Source organism: Botryllus schlosseri, chromosome 11, assembly GCF_051294905.1.
Source record: "Botryllus schlosseri isolate E-star chromosome 11, Bs_hap1, whole genome shotgun sequence".
In the NCBI taxonomy this organism is placed as follows: domain Eukaryota; kingdom Metazoa; phylum Chordata; class Ascidiacea; order Stolidobranchia; family Styelidae; genus Botryllus; species Botryllus schlosseri.
The window spans coordinates 4,516,207-4,540,102 of NC_137246.1; the positions used below are offsets into that span (position 1 = coordinate 4,516,207).

Here is a 23,896-nt window from a genome sequence, read left to right on the forward strand (position 1 = left end):
TTATTTATCTGTACAATAATTATAAGCCGTTATACGATAAAATGAAGGGTGTGAAATTCCACCAAGGTCTGGACGAGTTAGAACATTTACAGCAGGGTGGTAATGGACACACTCTGATAATACTAGACGACATGATGACGGAAGCACAACAAGCGAGGGACCTATTAATACGTCATTCCCATCATAATAATGTCTCAGTAATCCTATTAGTCCAGAACATATTTCCCCGAGGTGGTGGTTTTCGTGACGTCACTCTCAGCGCTAGCTATATTGTGGTGTTTAAAATCCACGTGACGTTTCACAAATACATTACCTTTCACGTCAAATGTTCCCGGACAATCCTACTATGCTTACAGAAGCATACAAAAGAGCAACTCGCGAACCTTATTCATATATTGCCATTGATTTAACCCAAGAGACACCGGAAAAGTATTGACTTCGTACCAACATATTTCCGGACGAACGCATGACTGTCTATTTGGAATAAATAGCGCGCTGCTCGAACGATAATCATCATTCGGGATGGCTAAGGACGCGTGAAGACTCATTTTGAAAAAACGTTTAAAAGATCATCTTACCAAATTGAAAACCGTACGGAGGGCTAAAAACCCCGAACGTATTCAGTTATTGAGACATAAGAAATTTGTCGCTAGTGTGTGCGAGTGTCTTCGAAACCTGGTATCGGGCGATGTACCTATTTCTAAAGCAAGAAAATCTAAATTGAAAAAGCACAAAGCCAGTATACGTAAGGTCCTGTGTTGCAAAACTGAAAAAGGCAGGCGCAAAGTTTTGCAAAAGGGTGGCTTTCTTTCGGGTAAATACGTGTAACTTTGATTCAATACTTTAATTCAATACTGTATCTAACGTTATTCCGTTCCTAGCCATTTTGAGTGCCGCTATTCCGATACTGGGAAGCCTCTTGGGTGGACTGACGAGAAATGCGTGAGCTCTATTTTCCACCGCTACTAACAAAAGATTGATACGAAAGGAAATTTGACAAGCATATTGCGAAAATCAGAGACTCGGATTTGACTCGTGTACAAAAACTAGCGCTTTACAAACACGGTATCAATGTCTTGAGAAACCTAAGAAAGAATGACGCGGCGATAAAAGCGCTCGCAAACGCTTCGTCATTCGACGATAAAAACGCGTCGCCGCCCGTCATTAAAGCAGACACAGCGCGCGCGCCACCATCTGATGACACAAACGCGACGCCGGGGGCCCCGCGCGCGTTTAATTGGACCGTTACTAAACAGGAGGGAGATACTCCAAAGAAGAAAAAAACCAAGAAAAAAGCAAAGAAAAAGGTCGACCTCAAACCTCCGCTTAACTGGAAAGAACTCGATACTCCGCGTCAACAAAAGCCCAACCAACGCTACTTTGCGAAGATATGAACAAAATAGACTACTTCGATCCCAAAAAAACCAATTCTTATAGGGGTGCTTACCTATAGAAAGACAGCGAGTGGTTGAAGGGACAAGATAGTTATACCTTTCACTTTCCCATTCGAAAAAAATTTAAACGTCGCCAAGTTGTTGTGTCAGGGATCGGAGCGCAGTTTCAAAGCGATTTAATCGACGTACAGTCTATTTAGAAATACAATCGTGGATTTAGATATATCATTTTTATTATTGATGTTTTCTCCAAGTATGTATGGATGATTCCGATTAAAAATAAATCGAGTGACAACATGATATCTGCTTTAAAAAAAGTTTTCAAAAAGAGCCTTTCATTAGTGCTACAGACAGACAGAGGTACAGAATACACGAGTCGAGCTTTTCAGAATTTTCTCAGAAAAAATAAAGTGTGGTACTTTTACACGAAAAGCGAATTGGAATCTTCGATTGCGGAAAGGGCTATCCGTAGATTCCGTCAAATCTTCTACCGCTATTTCACGAAAAATAACACCAGCAATTATATCGATGTGCTAGATGATATGGTCTATTCGTACAATCACACCAGACACCGCTCGTTAGGGATCCCTCCTAGTGAAGTTAATAAACATAATCAAGAAACCATTTGGCAAAAAATGTATGGATTTCGCGACTCCGAACTACCCACTTTAGCGGTTGGGACCCCTGTGCGCATCTCGAAAATTCGCAATCTCTTTGAGAAGTCTAGTCGACCCAACTGGCAACCCGAGATATTTTACATTGCCAAAGCCATGAAAGGAGATCCGCCAACATATCGCTTACGTGATTACAATAACGAAATAATTGACGGACAATTTTACAGACAAGAAATTCAACCCGTTACTGAACCGCAAAAATGGCGAGTCGAAAAGATTATAAAGAGACGTCGGCGTGGTAAACGCAGTCAGTTTTTAGTGAAGTGGTTGAATTATGGACCGGAATTCAATTCCTGGGTCGATCAAAAAGATATCGTCGAACCGTAACTTTTATCAATTCATTGCTCAAGTTATAATTATACTGCTCATCGTGAGTTTTTCGTTGTATAATTTGAGTGTCGTGCAAGACAACAAAGAGCTTTGGGTGTCGCTGTTATCTTCGTGTGTTGGATATATGTTACCGGCTCCAAAGATACCCAAACTATGAGTTATATTACGTTATTTTCCAATGCCTCCATGGACAGGTTTCCGCAAAATACAGCAGCGGTTTACACCAACGAACTAGACACCCCAAGAAATATAGAAAGAAGCGAAGTCGCGTTGACTGAAATCGGCTTTCCGAACGATTTTAACGAACGGATCGCAATCACAAATAACTACTACGGTTTCGACATTACGGGCCCCAGTGAAGTCACAAGAAGATTGAAGTTCAAAATTGGTGAATATGAATCCGTATATGACATGTTTAAATCGTTGGAGAGCATTAATACCGATGTGAAAGTCAAGTGTTTTTCTGAAAGTGATAGCCTGACGGTTTCGATTCCACACCAAAACATTACAGCTAGTACAACAGCGGGAGAGGATACGCGATATCGAATCGACACCAGAGAGTACGATTATACTGGAACACTTGAGCATCTAGAATTGGCGGTAGTTAGCCTTACTCTCCTACGTTTCATATTACCGAAGAATAGAGCAGACCTATCCGCATACTTTTTTACTGAGAAGACAATACATCTCAATTTTGATGTACGACCCTTGTCGAAAATCGATTTCGTATACGTTCATTGTGACATCATTGAACCCCAAGAGTCTAGCGGCTCACTACAGCGTTTATTACGAGTTGTAAAAGTCGAAGGAGATAAGAAGGTGTTTTCAAAATATTACGTAAAACCTTTCTTTCTTCCGCTGAGTATAAATAGATTGGAACGTATAAAAATTTTCTTGCTGGATCACAAAGGTGGTAAAATTCCGTTTCGAAGCGCCCCATCGAGCGCTGTACTTCAATTCCGAAAGCGCGGTATCGCACTATGAAATACATTCACATTAGCAGTTTGGAATCAGATTTTGTTCTCGAGCTAGCACGCCCGATTACAGGAAAATACGAACTGGGGCTAGCGGAGTTCTCGATTCGCAACGAGTTCCAACCTACTTTACCTGCTTTCGACGCTGTGTTATGGCAATTTCAGGATGAGAAAACATCGCCTTTAATTCAAGTGGGAAGTACCAATCATTATCTTTACCCCAAGGGTAATTATTATGACTTCAAAAGTTTGATTGATAGAATCAATCGCACGCAGGACCAAGTATATATTAACCAGCTAGGAAGTTCTAGTGCTATGTTAGTCATTCCACCTTACAAATCGGGTGCGTTTCCTAATTTCGTGAAGAATCCAAACGGAGTCAGAAATCCGGTTTTTGTGTATGGAAAGCTTAAGAAGAGAAAGCTGCTAGGAGGGAATTATTTATCTTCAGAGATCACTCTGAGGGATTCCATTACGCCTATCACCAATTTATTAATTTATACCGATCTCATTCGACCGCAATCAGTCGGCGACACGAAAGCTCCGTTATTACGAAACATCCCCATTACGAGTACTGTCAATGAATATCAACATCATATATTCGAAAAAATATACTTTTTCCCTATGATTACGGAAGACGCTCGTCGAATTCAGATTAGTATCAAAGACGATAAAGGTACGGGTATAAATCTGAAGGGGTCCATGATTGATATCACACGTGCTTTACGTCATCATGAGAGCACATTACTGTTGTGATCGCGATGCCTTTCAACAATACTATCGTGTGCAAAGTGGTAATGGCATAAACTATTTTCGAGGACGAGTGCAAAGAGGACACGGTTTGGGAAATCTGTTTCGTAGTTTGGGACGAAGTGTTGTACCATTGATATCAAAAGGGGCGAAAGCTCTCGGCAAACAACTACTCCATACAGGAGCAGAAGTAGCTTCTGACGTATTGCGTGGACAAAACGTCGGTGAAAGCTTCAAAATAAGAGGCAAACAAGCAGCTAGCAAAGCTCTTGACAACTTCCTAGGCAAGAGAAAGGCACCTAGAAAAAAGGTCGCGAAACGGAAAAAGCGACGACGGGACATTTTCGATTAAATAGAACTCTCCCTACTTTCTTTTTCATTAGCTAGCAGACTCGCGAAAGATGACGGAGCTAATTCACGCGAAATCTGCCGAAGGCGTACATCCTAGCCTGGATCTTTTTCAACTCCCACCTACGCAAACAAGCGTGGAGAAGAAACGGATCATTAAGATTCCGCCTGTGTCGGACAACGCCAGCGTGATTATTTTCCGCTATGAAGGCTGTGAAGATTTTATTGATTTAAGCGAATCCTATTTTTTATTTCGCTTGAAACTATTGAAAGGCGATGAGGATCTAGCTGCTACGGACAATATTGGAGTTGTGAATAACATTCTGGATTCTCTAATTTCTCAACTTCACATTAAAGTCGGGAACCATACCCTGAAACAAGACGTGAAGCTACAATGTTATTCGGCCTACTTACACTATCTGTTCACACCTCACGACGTGCAAGAGACAACACTTCTTACACAAGGATGGATCAAGGACACAGAGAAGCAATTAGATGATTCGGCCCTAGGCGACGGTGCGGCTAACAAAGGTCATAAGGCGAGAAGTTTGCCTTATGGCGGGAGCAAAGTCGTCGAAATTCGCGGTAAAATACATCACGGGTTGTGTTTGCAAGATCGCTATATTTTGGACGAGGTTCCGTTAGAGTTCGAATTAACATTGAATCCGAAAAGTTTCTTTCTGTTTGGAGCCGCTACCAGCAATTTCAAAATCATCAAAAAAGAATTGCACCTATGTGGAGTGCGGGTAACCGAAGATGTGCAATCTGCCATGATGGTAGACGCACCGGCTAGGTATCCCTTTATGGACATGAAGCTGCTGACTAGAACTTTTGCGGCTAACACCACTCATATCGATATTGGTAATCTGTATTCGGGAACCCTACCGACACGTTTGATTATAGCCATGGTGAAAACCGAGGCATTCCAAGGAGCATTAGATAAGAACCCATATAATTTTATTCATAATAAAATGAATCGGGTTGAATTGAAAGTAAATGGTTTCCTTATGCCGGTGGGTGGCTACGAACTCGATTTTGAAAACAATCATTATTCCGAGGCCTACCTAAATCTCATTCAATCTATGGGTGCCATCGAACGACAAAAAGGCTTGATTTCACCTTCCGAGTTCGCAAATGGATACACGCTTCTAGCATATAATTTGCGAGGTGACGATTTAGATGACTGCTTCGAGCTGCAGAAAAGTGGAACGATCAGTCTTCGAATCACCTTTCCTGCGGCAGGTGTTGAGAGCGAAACGACTCTGCTGTGCTTTATGGAATTTCAAAAAATACTGGAAATAAGCCAAGGTCGCACGGTGACCGTGATATGAACGGACAAGAAATAGATGAAATATTGTATAGTTACCATGCTACGAAACAACACTATCTAGGGAATTTCCCTATTGATCAACTCCCTCAGCGACCAAAACCTCCTTATTCAATTGTGATCAATTATGATGAAAGTCACAAGGAAGGTAGTCACTGGGTTTGCATATATGCTGATCAATATGAAACCCATTTCCACGATAGCCTGGGTATCACTTCATTCAGGATTGAGATTGCGAGTTTCCTTGATCCCGAAAATTATACTAGCTCAATAAAACCTTTACAGCATGAAAGGTCAGACGCTTGTGGAGCTCATGCAATTGCATATATCGTGAAACGCTCTACTGGTATGAGCACACTAGAGTATTTGGATCACTTCGGTGATGATCGAAAAGAGAACGACGACATCGTAGTGGAGATCGTTAAAATCTTGAAATGGGAGCAGCTAGTTTCACCATCATAGAATACTTTGGAGATGATGAGAAGGCCTACATGTAAGTCCAAGGGAAAATTATTGTCACGAATGCAAATCGTATTCATAGAATTTCTTTCGAACCGTTTCACATACGCATTTACCCGCATGATAACGAAGTTACAATTTTCCGCGGGTCTGATTGGATACCAGTGCGTTTTCCTAAAAATTGTATGTATATAGATGTGTTGTCGAAGCATAGAATTATTCGTCGAAACCGCGGTGAACTTGTCGTTTTTCGTAGACTAAAATTATGGGATTTTTTGAGAAATCGCTTTTAATAAATTTGTGTGTATTCATCGGAGTTATATATATATAAGTGGTTATTGCTCGGGATCTAGTCAGTGTCATCATGAATGCGCTTATAGTATCGATGTGTTATCGCGGAAAACCGCACCATGTCGAAAATGAAGGAACGTTACAAGACATTCAGATTATGACAGATATCTTAGTACAGAAATTCAAATTCAAGACTGAGGATATCAAAGTCTTGCGTGAAGAGCAAGCCACTCTTGAAAATTTTTCCAGAGAGCTTCAAACGATGGCGGATAGTAGCGCCAAGATAAACTTCATATATTTCGTCGGTCACGGCTTTTCATGTGCAAATAACACTAAAGAAAACGATCCTGAAGCTCGCGATTCCGGATTTGTATTTTATGATAGGCATCTACTCGATGATGATATGTGTGAGCTATTAAAAAGCTTTCGTAGAGATACAAAAAACCTGCTCATGTTTGCGCAGTGTTATAGTGGTAACTCTGCCGATTTGAAATTTCATTTACGAGAAGACGCTGCTTCGCAAGCACTCAAACGCAAACGAGACGTAAAATCCAAAACTGTTCTCATAAGTGCAGTTAGTGACGATCAAATCAGTTGGTGTTTTGAAGACGGTAGTGCTTTTGCAAAGAATTTCAGAACCGTCATACGTGAACACGACGAAATCAAATTCTTCGATCTTATGCGTAAATTGCGACAACTCGATAAGAGACAAAAGTGTTCGATATCATCAAGCTTCAAATTGGATGAACACGATCACCTCATTCGAAAAAGGAGTTTCAGTTGGATGAAATCTCAATGGAAGACATCGAAATAATAACTATCGTTGCAACTGCGCTGTTATTTCTGGAATTCTTATTATATACGCTATTTTGCTGTGGAGAAGAATGTGAACGTAAATCATGACTATGGCTCGCATTTGTATTGGTCCCCTACGCTTGAGTAGTAATGGAGATCGTAGCTATTATGAAAAAACGATTGTATTACCCAAAGTGAGATCTATCACTATTCCTTTCTCGTGTGAAATAATGTATCGTACCAACAAGATCGTAGTGAAGAAACTACATGTCCCTCACTACGGTAAGATTGAATCTCCGACAATCACTGTCTGCAAAGACAAACATTACTGTTTACCGCGTATCTCTCCTATTGTTATAGAATTTAAAGGGAATGCGACCGTTGTAAACAATATAATCGTATTCGAAGCGTTACACAACGCGCGATTTTATGATGCTTGTTACTAGTTTGATATGTCTGTAATAAAATCGCAAAAAAACTACGACTCCTCATTCGTGGTCTAGTCAGATACAGCATCAATAGAAAGTCGTGGAGAGTACAGGAATTGAACCCGTATCTTCTGTTTGCAAGACAGATACTCTACCATTGAGCTAAGTCCCCGCTCAGAAGAATAACAACGCAACAAGACATTGATTTTTTGCTATTTATTACAAGAACAATACGGAATGTATAATGCAATTCCACGCTACTCGCGGTGGATTAAAACAACACTATTTTTCTTGCTGGGTGACTTGCGTATCTTCCATTGCATGTCTACGGGTATATTGAGTAGCTAGTTGGAAATAACGTTCCTTATTTTTTAAATACATTTCCGCACTCTCTTGATCCATCGGATCATAAGGGTTTGGTGAAGCGAGCAATGAACGTATTGATATCAGTAGAGTGGACGTTGTCATCGCTGGTGACCATTCCTTCTGTAAAATATCGACACATATGGTACCTTTACAGCTTACGTTAGGATGGAATATCCGTGTTTCAAATCGCATTTTAGGAGGCTTGAATGGATACTCGGTAGAATATTCGATTGATAATCTGAACACACCACCTTCGTAGGGCGTTCCGTTTGGTCCTTGGATCGTTGCCCACCAACTATACATATTATTTTCATCGAATGGTCCTGCTCGGATAGCTTCGTAAGCATTCTGCTTAAATTTTGCTTGTTCATATATCAAACGCTTCAAAGCACGCATGCCTATCGAATGATAGTATTCGAACTGTCGCACTTGCTTTCAAATAAATTATAATTCAATCTAATTATACATGTAAATAGAAATAGGTTACAGAATAATGAATGATATGATTAATGTATGAAATGACATGCGTCGCGCATTTCAAATCTACAACAAAAAAATATAATAATGTATGAGATGAGATGCGTCGCTCATTTCTAATCTGTAACAATTTTTCATGAATAGGCTGTTTAATTCCACGGCAGTTCCTTGTTTGATAGTAATACATTTTCCATTTATGCGGACATCTTCCTCATGAATCTTCATTGATTTTTTTTCGTTGTCTTCGTCACGTATGATCGCCCACGTATATCCTTTACGGCGTTTTATTATGAACTGCTGCTCAAATTTTATCGTCGCTACACCCGTTACTATTATACTCTTTGAAGTTTGGTCCATTGTAATATTTGTTGGAGATTCGAATTTGACATCGTTAATCACTATTCTTCCCATCGTCGCTCAATTACGTATTGAATGGCTTAGCATCAAATTTGTGACTTAAATAGTCGCCTAAACTTCTTCTACAATCATTGTCAATACAATGATGATCACACCATCGCGGAATAAACATATATATATGATTGAAAACTTGTCACGTGATCAAAGCTATGTATGGTGCAATATCGCTAGGTTATTACCCATTGTGCAATAACGGTCACACAACTCTTTCGCGCGCTTTTCTCTGTTTGATTTGAAATTCAAAAGTGGTCACGTGATTGGAGTGGGTCTAAATACCCACTTTTGACGCGTTAAGCAAAACAACAGCAACGAACGCTAGGCGAGATGGGCAGAAGACTGCAAATCCTGAACAATGGAGGGTGTAACACCAGAACGAGCGAAAATATACTTCGAACATTTGGACAAGCACTGGGAGAGGAACTGGGATGGAGCTTGCGATGTGATGGCTGTATAGGAATAATTGGACTGTATATAGGAATAAGAATGATTTGTAGTGATGCTAAAAAAATATATAATTACAAATTTGCCACGTGATCAAAGCTGTGTATGGTGTAATATCACTAGCTTTGGACTTGTCTACGGTATTAACCATTGCACAATACCGTAACATTCGCTAGCACACACCCCATTATGCTGTCACGGTTCGCTCTCCTAACCCACACCCATTAACACCCATTTTGCAATCAGCTGACACAATCATTGTCAATACAATGATGGTCACGCCCGTTATTGACATACATTGTCACCCATTGTCCCTATTGAAGCACTATTGATATAACTCTTTCGCGCGCTTTTCTCTGTTTGATTTGAAATTCAAAAGTAGTCACGTGATCAAATGCTGCGATTTGATTGGACCGGAGCTGGATGAGCACTTATATACTACTACTTGCAATATTTCCACTCGAAAAGGGAATTAATTAGGAATAATTAAGGAAAAAGCCAATTAGATTATACGACCATGAATGACAAAATCGATTTACTATGTCGAATACAATTTTGGTACAGAAAGGTCACCCCGTCCCCCATTAAAAAGGAAATCGGATAGTAACAATCGCGAGTAAAGACTTAATTTCAACGACCCTTCAAGTAATTAGGCTACATGAAATGTTATCCAACATACTGAATTAGGCCTATACGGGTTCGGTTTTAGTATGAGAATTGCAAGAGCAAGGTTTTATACTGCTTTTCTAATATACAAGTTAACCTAAATTGGAACAACACAAACAATTTATTCCTAAGCAAATAGTAAGCCTAACAAATACAAATACATCCACGTGACAGCCCAAATCATCATGTGTGGTACCGCCGCTGTTCACGTGAAGGCAAAATTAACTTCAGTGTGTGTCCGGTATATGTACAGTAGTGGCCAGTTCAAACATTGCAATATCTCGGTCGATATTGTGACTTAGAGTAACCAACATACTCAAGTCCGCGTAAGCTTCAGTTTCGGGCCGTGGCCCATATGCACCAGTGTGTTCCTGGTCAGTGAAATTCGTACAAATCTCGATCGATAATGTACATGCGTTTCCGGCGTACAACTGCCACTCAACTCGTGTGTGCCTGCACTTTTGCGTCCACGTGCAGGTATCCTGGGGGTCTGGCATCGTATTCGGTTGTAAAAACTGTAATTATCGTCTGCGATTCATGGCTTGTCTGATTCACACAAACGTCAGCGTATAGCTGTTGGGGGGCTGGATATTCAGCATGGCTACATACGCGTGTTGGCGCTATAGTGTCGGCCAATGATTGCAGGGGTGGGATATCGTCGATCGTTAGCGGATATCGATACAGTTGCGTCGGTGAAGTAGCTGCGAACTGTTGCTGTCGACTGTTGCAGACGCTGCAGTGTGACGTCACGTGTTGTCAGAATCGTACCGAAGTATATTGCCAGGCCGTTGTTGTTGAGTAGGTCGAAATCGTTTCGATGAATTCGCACACACGAGTAGAAGATTGGTACGCCGGAACGCGGAGCGTGGACAACGGACACGTATATATTCGCCAACTCTGCGAAAAACCTCACGACAGCATGACGAAGAAAGGGAATATACTAGCACGATTCCAACTAGCGCCAGATAACAATACAGCATGAAATAAACACAAAGCCTATCGATAAGTAACCAGTCTGAGAAGGCACCGAATTTAGCAAGGTGTCAACAATATCAGAAACAATTAAAGAAATATAAGGCACGCTATTCCCTTACAGCATTGCAAGCAAGGGGTCAATCTCTGGTGACTGCAGAAAAAAAAAATGTAAGCGGACGAGCAAAAAAAATTTTCTGCACGTGGTAGAAGTAACTGAAAAATGCACAGGAAGTCTGCTAACTAGCGAACTCCTTGATGTAAGTCAAACATGTCTGTTAAATTGCGATCCAAGTAATAAATTCCCGGTGCGGCCGGGGCCATGGTTTGCGTAATCTTGACAGCGGAGGTGCGATTGATAGGCACTGCTGAGTTTTGTAAAGATAATTCCAAACAACTCACCTCATTTCAACTGACACGCAAGGAGTTACGGAATAGATGCCCTGCTCACGAGGCATGGCGTAATTGAAAACAATTCAAAGATTTATTATATATGTCAGTCAGCAATGGAGTTATCAGCCAAACACACATTGATCAATGGAGGATGTTATCATACAGAGTACTGGTATGTGTCTGCGATGATTTGCAAGCTGAAGTTCCTAGGAAATCACATTTTGAAATGCCGTCAGAATACCATTACTCAATGTGGATTGTGGAGTCACGGAGTGGATTATTTGAATGACATATATGCCGAGCAAGAAATCTGTATTGCGAATTTACACTTCTCTGCTAAAAGCGTTACGCAACTCAAGAATTCACTGGGTTTGTAGTCAGTAGAGCCCGAAAACTGCCTTCATCTAAAGGTGAAAGTCACAGACGCGGTTTGTAATAAGGAAATCATACTCGCGTCCAAAAAATCGATCTCTATTCAATGTATACGCCGCCCAGTTATCTTTTGCCTGAACAAAAATGACATTTTTACCGATATATACAATAGGTCTTTCGCTGAGATATAGACAGATAAATCGCGGCGTCGCGATGGATGCCAATAATTTTATTGGTACTGTTCGCTGCGATCTTTAGTGTGAATCGCAGCTTGGTCGACGGAACTGCCCTCATGATCGATCGCGGACACTGTATAATCGTTCAGTGCCGTCGGTTTGCGAATGCTACGACCGGCTCTCGTTGTAACAGGGCTAGCGTCGCGTAACCTGGAAGGCAATGTCAAAACATCAGAGTTGTTAGCCGCGGTTGAATCAGACCCGTGAGCTAGCGGCTCGTCAGCGTCGGATTGATTTCCTGCAACAGAATTGTCCGAGACTTGCTCCGCTGCAATTGTCTCGATCCGATCTGAGTCACAATCCGCGGCTGGGGCTGGGTTTTGCACGCAACTTGTTTGTTCCGTAGAGGCGTCGGCCACGTGCCGTATCGGATCGGACGAACCGGATATTCCAGGCGTGTTCACCTCGTGCTGAGAAAAATCAGACATACCGTCACCAGCGTAATATGCGACTTTCACATCGTTTAGGGCCACATTTTTCACGCGGCCCGAAATTGCAATTTTCATGTGATGCTTCCCCCGGAACACGACTTCATACGGACCGAGATAAGTTGGTCTCAGTCCGTGCATCAGGCCTGGTTCTCTGACGTAGACGTATCTGCATGGTCCAAGTTTTTCTGTAAAACTTCCGTAATGCGACTTACGCGTGTGCTGGCTGGTTTCATGGCGTCCAAAAAGTCGTATATTTCGCGGACGTAGTCGATTCTTTGCGCCGGTCGCGACGACGGATCACTGTACTCAATCAGTTCACAAGGTAAGCGGACGTTTTCGCCGAACATTAATTCGTTCGAAGTGAAACCCAGATCGGTCTTGACCGAAGATCGGATACCCCATAAAGCCCAATCAAGGTGTGCCACCCAGTTATTAGTGTTGCCATGTGCTTTCAGGCTCGTCTTGATCGATTTGATTGACCTTTCAACCAAGGAGTTCGTTCGAGCACAGTACGGAATCGAGAACTGCAAATCAGTACCTATTTCTTGCATGAGAGCGGTAAACGTGGCTGATTTGAAATAGCTTGCCTGATCACAAACCGCAACCACTGGCGAGCCGAACAAACTCGCATAACCCCATAGAAATGCGTCACTCACGCTTTCGGCATCACATTTGATCATGGGAATCGCAGTCATGAATCTTGTAAATCGACATACCACCACCAGCACGTAACGATATCCCCGACACTGTGGCAACGGTCCTGCAACGTCGATATTTACTGCCATCCAACGTTTGTGTGGTATAGGTAGATTCGTCAGTTGAGGTCGGTTGTGAATTGTTATCTTGCAAGCCTGGCAACCATGGCACTGCTTGGCCCATGACGCAATTTCTTTCTGCATATCCGGCCAATAGTGAGCTCTGCTGATGAGTTCCGCGGTCGACTTGGTACCTGGATGAGAAAGATTGTGAAGCATTTTGAATATGCGACGCCTCAGCGACGCGGGTATAAACGGTTTCGGTTTTTCTCGATCAGAGATTCTGCACCAGAGATAGTGCTGATCAAACCTTCGTCTCACCAAGCCAATTGACGTTTTCGGTGGCGCGTCCAGCAGCAATTGTAATTCCTCGTCATTGCCTTGTGCGCAAGCCAGTTCACCTGTAGAAACGATATCGGCGTGGTCATGTATTATGTTATTGATACAAGGGTATGGTTCGGCCGGTGAATCCATGTCGTCGTCGTCGCTCGACTGCGCCTCGCACTGCTCTATCAAGGCTTCTCGCAATTGTTCTGGACGTGACAAGCAATCTGCAACAGTGTTATCCTTGCCAGTTAGCAATCTAACCACTGGGCTGTAATCAAGGATAATTGATCTGAATCGGTTCTGCTTTGCTAGTTTCAATTCGCACGAGCTGGTAGTGAGTGTCTGGAACAGAGATTTTGAGTCAACAAATAGGTCGAAAGACCTGCCGCGCAGATATGTATTGAAAAACACACCGGCTGACTTACAGGCAAGTAGCTCCTTGTCAAAAATGTCGGAAAACTTCTGGTTCGCTTTGAATGACTTAGAAAAGAATCCCAGCGGAACCAGATCACCGTTTGGCTCATATTGGTGTAATGCTCCAGCCATAGCTGAGAGCGAGGCATCAGTGTAAAGTGCTAACCTGGCATTTTTGTTCGGGTGTGCGATCGCCGTCGTTTCCGCAAGCAGTTTCTTGATGGTGTGGAAACTGCTATCCGTGGCTGGCGTCCACTTCAAACGTTCGTCTTTTGTCTTGCACGATGCTATCAGATCAAACAATGGTTGTGCTGCTTCGGCAAAGCGTGGTATTAAACGGTGGTAAAACGTTGCCATGCCACAAAACCGCCGGAGGCCTTTCAGGCGCTCCGGGCGAGGGAATTCGCTTACTGCCTTCGTCTTGTCATCAGTCGGTAGGATACCTTCTGGCTTGACTAGATGCCCAAGAAACTCGACTGATTTCTGGCCAAATTTCGATTTCTTCGCGGTAATAGGAATACCTGCGCGCTCCATGATCGTGAACACTTCCGTGAGTGTTTCCAGATGTTTTTCCCAGGTCGGCGAACCCACCAAGATGTCGTCCAGGAACACGAAAGTGTCCTTGACACCCTGGAACAGCTGTCTCAGCGTATAGCTAAAAAAAGACGGACTATTAGTAAGGCCCATCGCCAACCGCTTGGGGCGGTATACTGCGGAGTCTACCACGAAGGCTGCGATCTCCGAAGCCCTGGGCGACATCTCGATTATGTAGTACCCGTCGCAGATGTCTAAACACGAAAAGACAGTACAGCCGTACAACTGGTTGGTAAAGTCTCTGATGTAGCTGATGGGATATGTGTCTTTCACCGTTTGTTCATTTATTGCGCGATAGTCAAAGCAGATGCGGCAATCTACTTTATTTTTCTTGGCAACCACGTGCGCAGTACTGGAGTATGGCGAATTACTTTCCTCGATCCAGGCCTTGTCCTTCCAAACCTGTAACTTCGCTCTCACTTGGTCCCTGTACTGATGCGGTATCCTGCGCTCGGGCAGGGCGACCATCGGCGCACCTGGTTTTAGGCAAATGTCAAACACGAACCCTTGTAGTGGCGGACGGTCCAAGTTAGAGTCAAAAAGCACTTGGAATCTAGACAGCAATGCGGTGAGTTTCTCATTCTCGCATTCTGTGGTGAGGTTCGAAACCAGCCCTGCGGCATCGAAGCTAGATACAGCGGTCAGTGTTATGTTACGCTCCATGTCAGAAATAGTATGATGTTTCATATCTATAACCCAACCAAAATGGTTGATGAAATCTGCGCCAATGATGTCATATGGTACGTTAGCCTTCTCAAACGGGAACGTGTAAGTTGACTCCGAACCAAAAGTCAGTGATAACTTTTCAGTGCCATATCCATACAGACGCGACCCATTTGGGCAACGAAAAGCGACCGTCGGCTTATTTAACGGGTCGGCAGCAACTTTTTTGAAACATCGTTCGCTGCCAGAGTCAACAAGCAATATACAATTCGCTGGCAGGTCACATAAAAACAACAGGTAGGAACCTGTGAATGATGGCGGGTGGATGAGCTCTACTTCGTTTATAACTGCAGGTACGCTGTAGAGCGTCTCCACCCCGTCTAAAAATTTTGTTCCTTGGTAGTAGGAGCAGATATCTGTTGCTGTGTTTCCCATTGGCACGTACCAGGGCTACCGCATTTATTCGCTTTATGTCCATATTTATTGTGATGCCAGCAGAGGCCGGAAGCCCTGCGCGGTTGTGTCTTTTTGCTAACGCCGCTGTTATTTCTTATGTCATCGTGTAGCTTTTCAAACATTTTCAAATGCGCGGCCGTGTGGTCTTGTTTAGCGTTGTTCTGCGCTCGATCAAGCATTCGTGCCTCATGTGTGGTGTTCGAATGTACTGCGTTCACCTGCGGAGCCGCGTCAAACTCTCTAGCGTAGGGTGAAAGGTTTGACTGCAATGCGTTCACATATTTACGGCGCTCCGAAAACCAAGCGTCGGCACGCTGAGCAATGATCAATAGTTCCTGAATGCTAGTATCTGGGCCTTGCGCGAACATGGACGGTCTTAAGCGGGAATCCAAAAGTTCTACAAACATTGATCTCTTAGAACATGTGGTAGCTTCGCATTCCGGAAAGCCGGTATGATACTCAACGATATTGTCATATGCTTCCTCAGGTGACAGATTCCCAGCGTTAGCAATGGTCAAAATACTGCGAAAATTGTTCGCCAGGGCCTTTGATGGTGGGAGGAATCGCTGAAGCAAAGCCTTTTTGGTATTCTCGTAACTATCCTCAGCCCTAGTATCAACGTACCCACTGAAAGTACGTCTAATTATATCCTGATCAAGGTTAAGCAATACAAACGACGTACGCGCGTGGTTTGAAGTGATTCTGTTAGCCTCGAAAGAGATTTCAGCTAGCATAAAAAATTGATTTGGACAGCGCGTATCGAAAGTAATCCGCTTCAGTTTGTTCGCTACCAAGGCCATCTGCCTTTGTAAATCATCCAAATAATTCCTCATAATGGCGAGGTATCAACTGACGGCGCGGCGGCCGCCGAAGGCGCAGCGATTGCCGAAGCCTCGACACAATTCTGCACGGGAAGGCGAGCTATTTGTTGCGTTTGCTGTGCTAAAGTAGCTGTCTGTCCGCCAACCTGCGCCGTTCGCCTCGGCATGCGTCTGGTGGTTACATTCAAGTGATTATTCAAGGGTGCTAGACTAGTCGGCAGAATTGAAAATTCTCCGTCATGCTCACCCTGTTCCGAATTATGACCAAATACTGGCAAGGTATACTGACCCCCGGACGTGCCCCCAACTGCGCCCGCCAAAGCCGTATTCATTTCGCCAGACAATATGTCGGCGTTATTCTGATTAATTTTCCTGACCCGCTCCATGCGAGCCTCGTCTTCATCTAAATGCTCGTTTTTAACCTCGCTGGTAGGGAAAGCGTGCTTATTGTCATCGGCAATACTGTGAGAAGCAGCTTCGTGCTTAACATCTTTAGCGTGACCGATTACAGAGTTAGGCTCGGTCTCCTTATCAGCAATAACTGGTTGCTTATCATTACTATCCATTTAGACACTTTAGCAAACACTTGTATATGACAATATTGAATATGCAACGATATAACAATAACACTCAAAAATCACTAACACATGCACAGTCAATAGGGTCTGCTGTCGTGAAGTTTTCAACAGAAATCGACAATTAAAACGTGTACCGTGTTAGTCCGTGAAGAATGTCCTTGTCGTCGATAGCAAAAACGTCAGTCCCAGTATTGAAGTTGTATATCTCACGACTGATCTCGGGGCCCATGCAGCAATTAGAGCTTAATGTCTCTGATGATCTGTATAAAAGTACAGCTACCAATCGTTTTGGTGCTAGGCTATACAATACTTATCTCGAGAAGCTGTTGCCTTGGGTGAAGTTCTTCGTACCAGATATATGCTCAATACAAGGGTTTATTCGACGTTGATGCAGTAGTAGCGTATAGAGTCTCAATCATCATAATCCTAAACACTTGTTACAGGCACTTATGTACGAGTCTGGACTCTCGAGTAATTGCAACAAGAAGTAGTTTCTTATTCGAGACATAGCAAATTATCATGGACGAGTGATCACAGCAGAATAGCTGCACTATCCCTACATCATACGCTTGGGATAACTCATCACGGATAGCAAACGGTACTGGGCGATATTTACAGAAAATGGGTTTCCCATCATTTTTAAATCGAATGTCTAACCTAACATCCTTTAAACAACCCAATTCAGATTTGAAAAGTTCTGGGAATTCGTTACTGATATCCACACAGCGTTTGGCCAATTCCGAAAAATCAACACTGGAAAGTGATTTTACAACACTGTCACCGTATAGCAGCTCATCAATTGAAATTCCCAACTTCAGTATTCCACTACGGCCAATCAAGTTCAAATTCGGTATATCGGTAACTATAAATGACAAATCGGATATTTCTGACCGATTGTTCACATCTGTCAGTGAAACATTCTAGGTGTGAATGTACCTAGAGTGTTCAGTTTATGCAAGGATGCACATTCGAACTCAACATTCACCTTTTGCATAGCAGGTCTTCCCAGAGCGATCCATCTGTCTTTGGACATGAAATTGTCTCTCGCGCCAGTATCCAACTCAAATGACTGGATGTCTTCATTGATATGCACGTCGATTTCGATTTCTGGATACGATCGCGTATGTTTAACACTTCTAACGCGACTGTTCTTTCGAACACCTTTCTCCGTAAACCTATCTTTCTTTTTGATACGACATGCTGGTTGAATGTGACCTCTTTTGTCGCAGTAATGACAGACAGCATCTACATATTTGCATTCATCAGGATAGTGTCCGCACTTGTCACATCGAAAACACGCCTTTTCAGAGAGGTTTCTTCCTTCCCCTTCATCATCATCATTGGTTTATTAGCAATTTTATCAGTTCAATACACCACAAAAAATGCGATACAATGAAAAGACAGGAAGATGTCGAAGCGACAAGGAGTAGTCTATGGAATCAGACACCCACCTTGGCCTAGGCGATGTAAAGAGGAGGCATGCACACTGAATGAAAGTAGTGAAGATAGTATAGAAAGAGAAAGCGTCAGAAATAGGGCGGCATGTCGTGGGAAGCGAGATCGATGGGTCAGTCGTGGTCCGGTAATCTTGAGGATGGACTGTATTTATTTAGTAGTAATTGCTTGTATTTCGACTTGAATGTGGACATGCTCGTCGACTGTGGACATGCTCGTCGACATATCCAGCAACTCGACTCTTCGAGTTCTGGGCGTCTTCTTTACTTTTCTTTGTATCAGTTGCTGTTTTGACAACAGTCTCGAAGTTCAAGGAATCGCTTTTGAGTTTAAATACTGCCTTTAGAACAGCTTCATTTCCCACCGAACACATAAATCGCGTGGACATCGCTTCGTCCAACGGATTTTTAATTGAAGAAAAGTCACATGTGATCGCGTCTTGCCTGATACGAGCAGCTAATTCTGGTATGGTTTCACTAGGTTTGCGCTTCATATCGTTCCAAAATTTGTAGCGTTCTCTAATCACAAATTGCTTCGGATCATAGTGCTCTTTCATAAAAGCGTTGATTACTTGCATGGAAAGATCATGAATCTTCTTAAGATCGGCCTGCTGCGCAGCTATGTTCTGCAACATCTTGTAGAGCTTGTGGGCTTTCATTCGTAAGGAATACATGGGCCACTTTATCATCGGCAAAGCGTTTGCGCTCACGAATGTACTGAAGCGTTCCCAATAATCGGTCCAGAGTTCTATTGTTGAGTCAAATGGAGCAAATGGCTGAACTGACACATTGCTGACCGACGCAGTGGAGACCGCCTGAGAGGATATTTGACGCAGTGTCTCCATCCATGCTTTCATCTGATGTTCGTTATGTGCCTTCTGTTCGTCCAACTCTTCATGCTGCAGTTCTAATTGTTCCCGCTGCTGTTCTAATTGTTCTTTAAGAACGATAACGACTTCTTCAGACATGTTGGGTGTGGTAGTCACGCACTTGAAGATATGTACGTCTCACGAATAAAACTTGGTCGCACTGCAACCTCTTCTTGGAGATGTTGAAATAGCTCAGATCCCATATATATCACAGGATCCCATCCTCCAAGCCAGAAACGCTCTGTTGTGTTCCTCTTAAACTATTTATTGATCATATACCGAAGAATGCTTAACCGACCACGTTATTTATTCACGACCAAGCCTTAACAGAACTAAGACACACGAAATACTAACGACGGTAGGAACACAGGAAAACAATCAACGAGCACGAGTCATCATCAGCAAACGCAAAGAATTCTACAGCATATTCCATACCGGAATTTCGTTCCATACCATACCATACTTCCATACCTCACCGTACCATACCATGCCCTGGTCACAGGTCAATCTCTCAAGAATTCACCAACGGCTCAAGTCCGAGTCACAGGTCACTCTATCTGTCACAGTAGGCTATTGTTGCCCATATACTTCCTTCTGTCTTCTCTACAACTTTCACCCGAAATGTCTCCTTGAACTGCATATATTGTGTGATTGAACCACTGAATTTAATTAGTTTAATTAATCAGCCGACATGACTAGCGATCGTGTGAGCAAGGCCGAACTTCCAATACGACGCTAATGTATCTTTACAGCATAATGACTATGCGAAATACGAGTAAAAACCACTTTCACACTGTGTTCATTGAATATAAAAATAAGTCTTTTGGTTATCGTCATTCAGACTCTAATCCTTGTTGCTTCTCATTTGCTTAAATCTCCATGCCCATCACCGGATCTCCAAGCAGCGACTCTCAGAAAGAGGGTACTGGCGAGAATCGAACCCAGGTCGCCTGCGTAGAAAAAAATATCGAGTTCAGGGGCAGCACGGCTTGATATCATGTGAAACACGTCACATTGTAACATGTTCAATTGGAACATTGTTTATCGGTACCATCGGGAGCACTCACTCTCTCTGATCGTAAAACGAAGAAGCGCCGGAGATTATATGACACAGCCTACTGGGTATAATCTAAGCGCTGGCGACCAGCTGTACCAACTACTTTTTCACTGATTCCTAAAATACTAATTAAAATCTCGTCCGGGCACTGAAACCCCCTAAAATCTCCCACAAAGTTCAAAATTTTCATTTTACTGAACAATAAGTGCGCCCGAGCTGAATGCCGATTAACATGTGGTACGCACGGTACCGATTGTGACGCCATGCCATTGAGCGTCTCGGCGAAGTCAAGCCGTGCTCCCGGTGAGGCCGTGACCCTCTGAGTATGTTGCTAGAGATTGATGTGATGCCAATATACGTCCTATTCGAGTGGTTTTAGTATTTCGCGTCGTTGCACATTTACAAATTTGAGAATACAAATGATAGCACTGAAGCCAACGCATATTGTAGAATTTACTATCAACATCAACCTGTATTTATTTGAAGCTAGCTGGCCAATTTACAAAACAATTATATAGTTCCATTCGGGTCCAAATGGTTCCTAAATTTTATTTGAATAGGCAATATTGGAACGTAGTTTTAAGTGTTGCAACCAATGTTCCCTGTAAGCTGCTCAAGTGTGCAATTGCGACATGCTGACACCGTCTCTGGGCACAGAAAATTTAAGCTGCGCACAAAACATCAAAGTGATGACCTTTTTTTAGTTGCTACGCACTGTTGTCCAAGTTGAGTGGTGCAGACTCTTGAAAATTGAAGGGAACATTGGTTGCAGCTACTCTGAGTTGGTTGCATCGCATCAATCGCTGTAAACGCGAATACGTCCTAAAATGCAAGTAGCCTACTTTCATATTTTTTGTCGCGCATATAAAAATTTGGACAAATAGAAATGAGAACACACCAGTTATTCTCTACGATTAACCGACTGAATAACAGAACAGCTCATTCTCATAATTCATTCAGCCAAGTCATAAACGGCATCCCAACCAAACCAAAAATGGCATAAACAATGGTACGTGTGATCTAAGTGGTTTTTGGCTTCCATGGGCAGGTTATTAGCGACAATATATAGCCAATAACTGTATCACATAAGTCGGAGTTCGGATTTCCTTGCGAATATTGCGTTTCCGAAACTGGTTTGAATGCATAATGGGAAAGGGTCGAATGCTTTGTTTTAAATAATGAATCGCCCAAAAAGTATTTGTTTTGATCGGCGTCGCAGATATCGCAAATGTATGATTTCAAACTGCCGAACATCCCAATTATAGGTACAATTTATCTATCTATGATGCACTATTCGCACTGTTTCGTTAATTACCCTGTTATGCGCAGAGAACACCTAGTGTGTTATCGCACTGGTGTCTCATTCACATTGGAACTATGTCATAATATTGTCAGTTCCGATGAAATTTATGACCCACAAAGAGCCGAATGGATTCATCTTCTACGTGCAAGGAAGTAGGCCTACGCATCTATATCGAATTCCACAGTGATATGCGTAGGTAGGCTTTATTTGTATAATCAAAATTCGTGGATGCGTGATGATGCGAAATGCAAAAACTACTCGACGTATTCGGCTCACATTAAATTATATGTCGCAAAATACTCTGACAATCATGGGGAACACAGCTCGACTTTGCCGAGACGCTTGTTGGCGTCACAGTCGAAAAGAGACTTTATTCGACTATTGTCTACGGGCGATACAGTTGTTAGAAACAATGCAGATTCGAACTTTGAGGGTTATTTTCGGGGGGTTCCAGTGGCCGGACCAAATTTTAATTTATATTTTCGAAATCAATGTGACAGTAGCTTTCGATTGAAACCGGTTAAACAAAATTTTGAGCTCGAGTTGCCAGCGCTAAGATTACCACCTACTGCTTTCGATTCCAGAAACAGTAGCACTGATTTTTTTCGGAAGAGCAAGCAGATGCGTAAGGGCTGGCAAAATTGGTAAACTTCTTGACCGGAAAGTGAATTAAACTGTTCTACAAAAGATTGTACCGCAGGTATGTGGCCGAATATTTCTAATACTTCCGAGACTTATGGCTAGTAAGACATGATATACAAATTGCAGTTTAAAGTTCATCCAACGCAGAAGCAACTTCCCACTTGGCAGACCGGCCTCTCACATTATCTCACTGAGACGATCACAAAAGTGGATATACATACTTTCGTAGTATTCCCTCGGTATGTCTAGAATTTTTGACCGGACTGACTTTAATAATTATAATGATATCAAAAACTCAATCTCTCATTTTAATATTCTGAAAACAATGTGGGGGTCGAATATCCGCATTTTAGTTTCATGACCAAAAGTATTTAAGAACTCCTGTAGATACGATACCGCCATATTGTATATTTTGACTCGCGTCAAGTCAGGTCAATCGATTTTCGAAAGTGACTAGAGTCAAGTCAAGTCACTCGATTTTTGTATGTGACTCGAGTTGTGTCAAATTTCAAGTCAAGTTGCCTTTTCGTCGTATGAGGCATGATTATGTCATTGTATTTTGCTAGCTGTCTGAAACAGATTGAGCGGTAATTGACTCTGAGCCAATGAACGAATATAGAGTTAAATATACGCGCAAGAAGACGCTGTATCGCTCACATATACGCAGAACTGTTTAACTGCGTAAGTAATTGCACAGCCTCAGTTTATAGAACTTCTAGAACTGGTAACTTTACCAGCCAAAATAGAGAATAGAGAAATAAATTGACAAGATGCAATACATTACCCTTTTACAAATAGATATGATACACCATGCGTTAGTACAACGACGAAGCCGTTTCTGCTAGTGCGGAATAGTGTTGTTGGGCATATGCGAATAGCTTATTTTGAAAAAACAACCACAATAATTTGAACTGTTGCACATCTATCCGTAGATTAGTTATCAATACCTATATCTATAGCTACTGTTCGGTCAACTGGAAAGTTACACGGCACATTGCATTGAAATAGCAGTGACGTAACGTTAGCAGTCTTCTCACGACTTTTCTGCAATCCTAGTTAAAACTCCAGACTCAAAGCAAGAGGCTTGGATTATGCATTTTTGTTTTACTTTTAATCCAATTCCTGGTTTTCCTGTAAAGGCTACTGTAGGCCTATCGTGTGAAACAAGCCGAGCTTGCTGTACGGTACAGTGCCGCTGTGTATAGGGTTATGACAACAGTGTATTTCACACCCATATTAGCATATGACGTTGACTTCCTATTGGAATTATGTCGAGTGTTTATAAGCTCGTGTAAGAGCTGGTAACTGACAACCTCCAAACCTTCATGAACCTGCTAACCACAAGCAGATCTCATTCGATCTGGCTTTCATCCGATCAGAGACAACCGCTGTCAACTATTACAGAGTGTTGCAATTTATACC

At 42.5% G+C, this 23,896-nt stretch overlaps 1 long non-coding RNA gene and 1 other non-coding gene across 2 annotated transcripts; both read right to left on the minus strand.

Moving 5' to 3' along the window:
* Positions 1–7,871: 7,871 nt before the first annotated feature.
* On the minus strand, positions 7,872–7,942 carry Trnaa-ugc (transfer RNA alanine (anticodon UGC)). The gene has a single exon. It is a non-coding gene; the product is annotated as a tRNA-Ala (tRNA).
* Positions 7,943–7,971: 29 nt separating this feature from the next.
* LOC145449661 (uncharacterized) lies at positions 7,972–9,030 on the minus strand. The gene is made up of 2 exons (XR_013918318.1): positions 8,388–9,030; positions 7,972–8,256 (listed from the first exon to the last, which is right to left on the minus strand). It is a non-coding gene; the product is annotated as an uncharacterized LOC145449661 (long non-coding RNA).
* Positions 9,031–23,896: the final 14,866 nt, after the last annotated feature.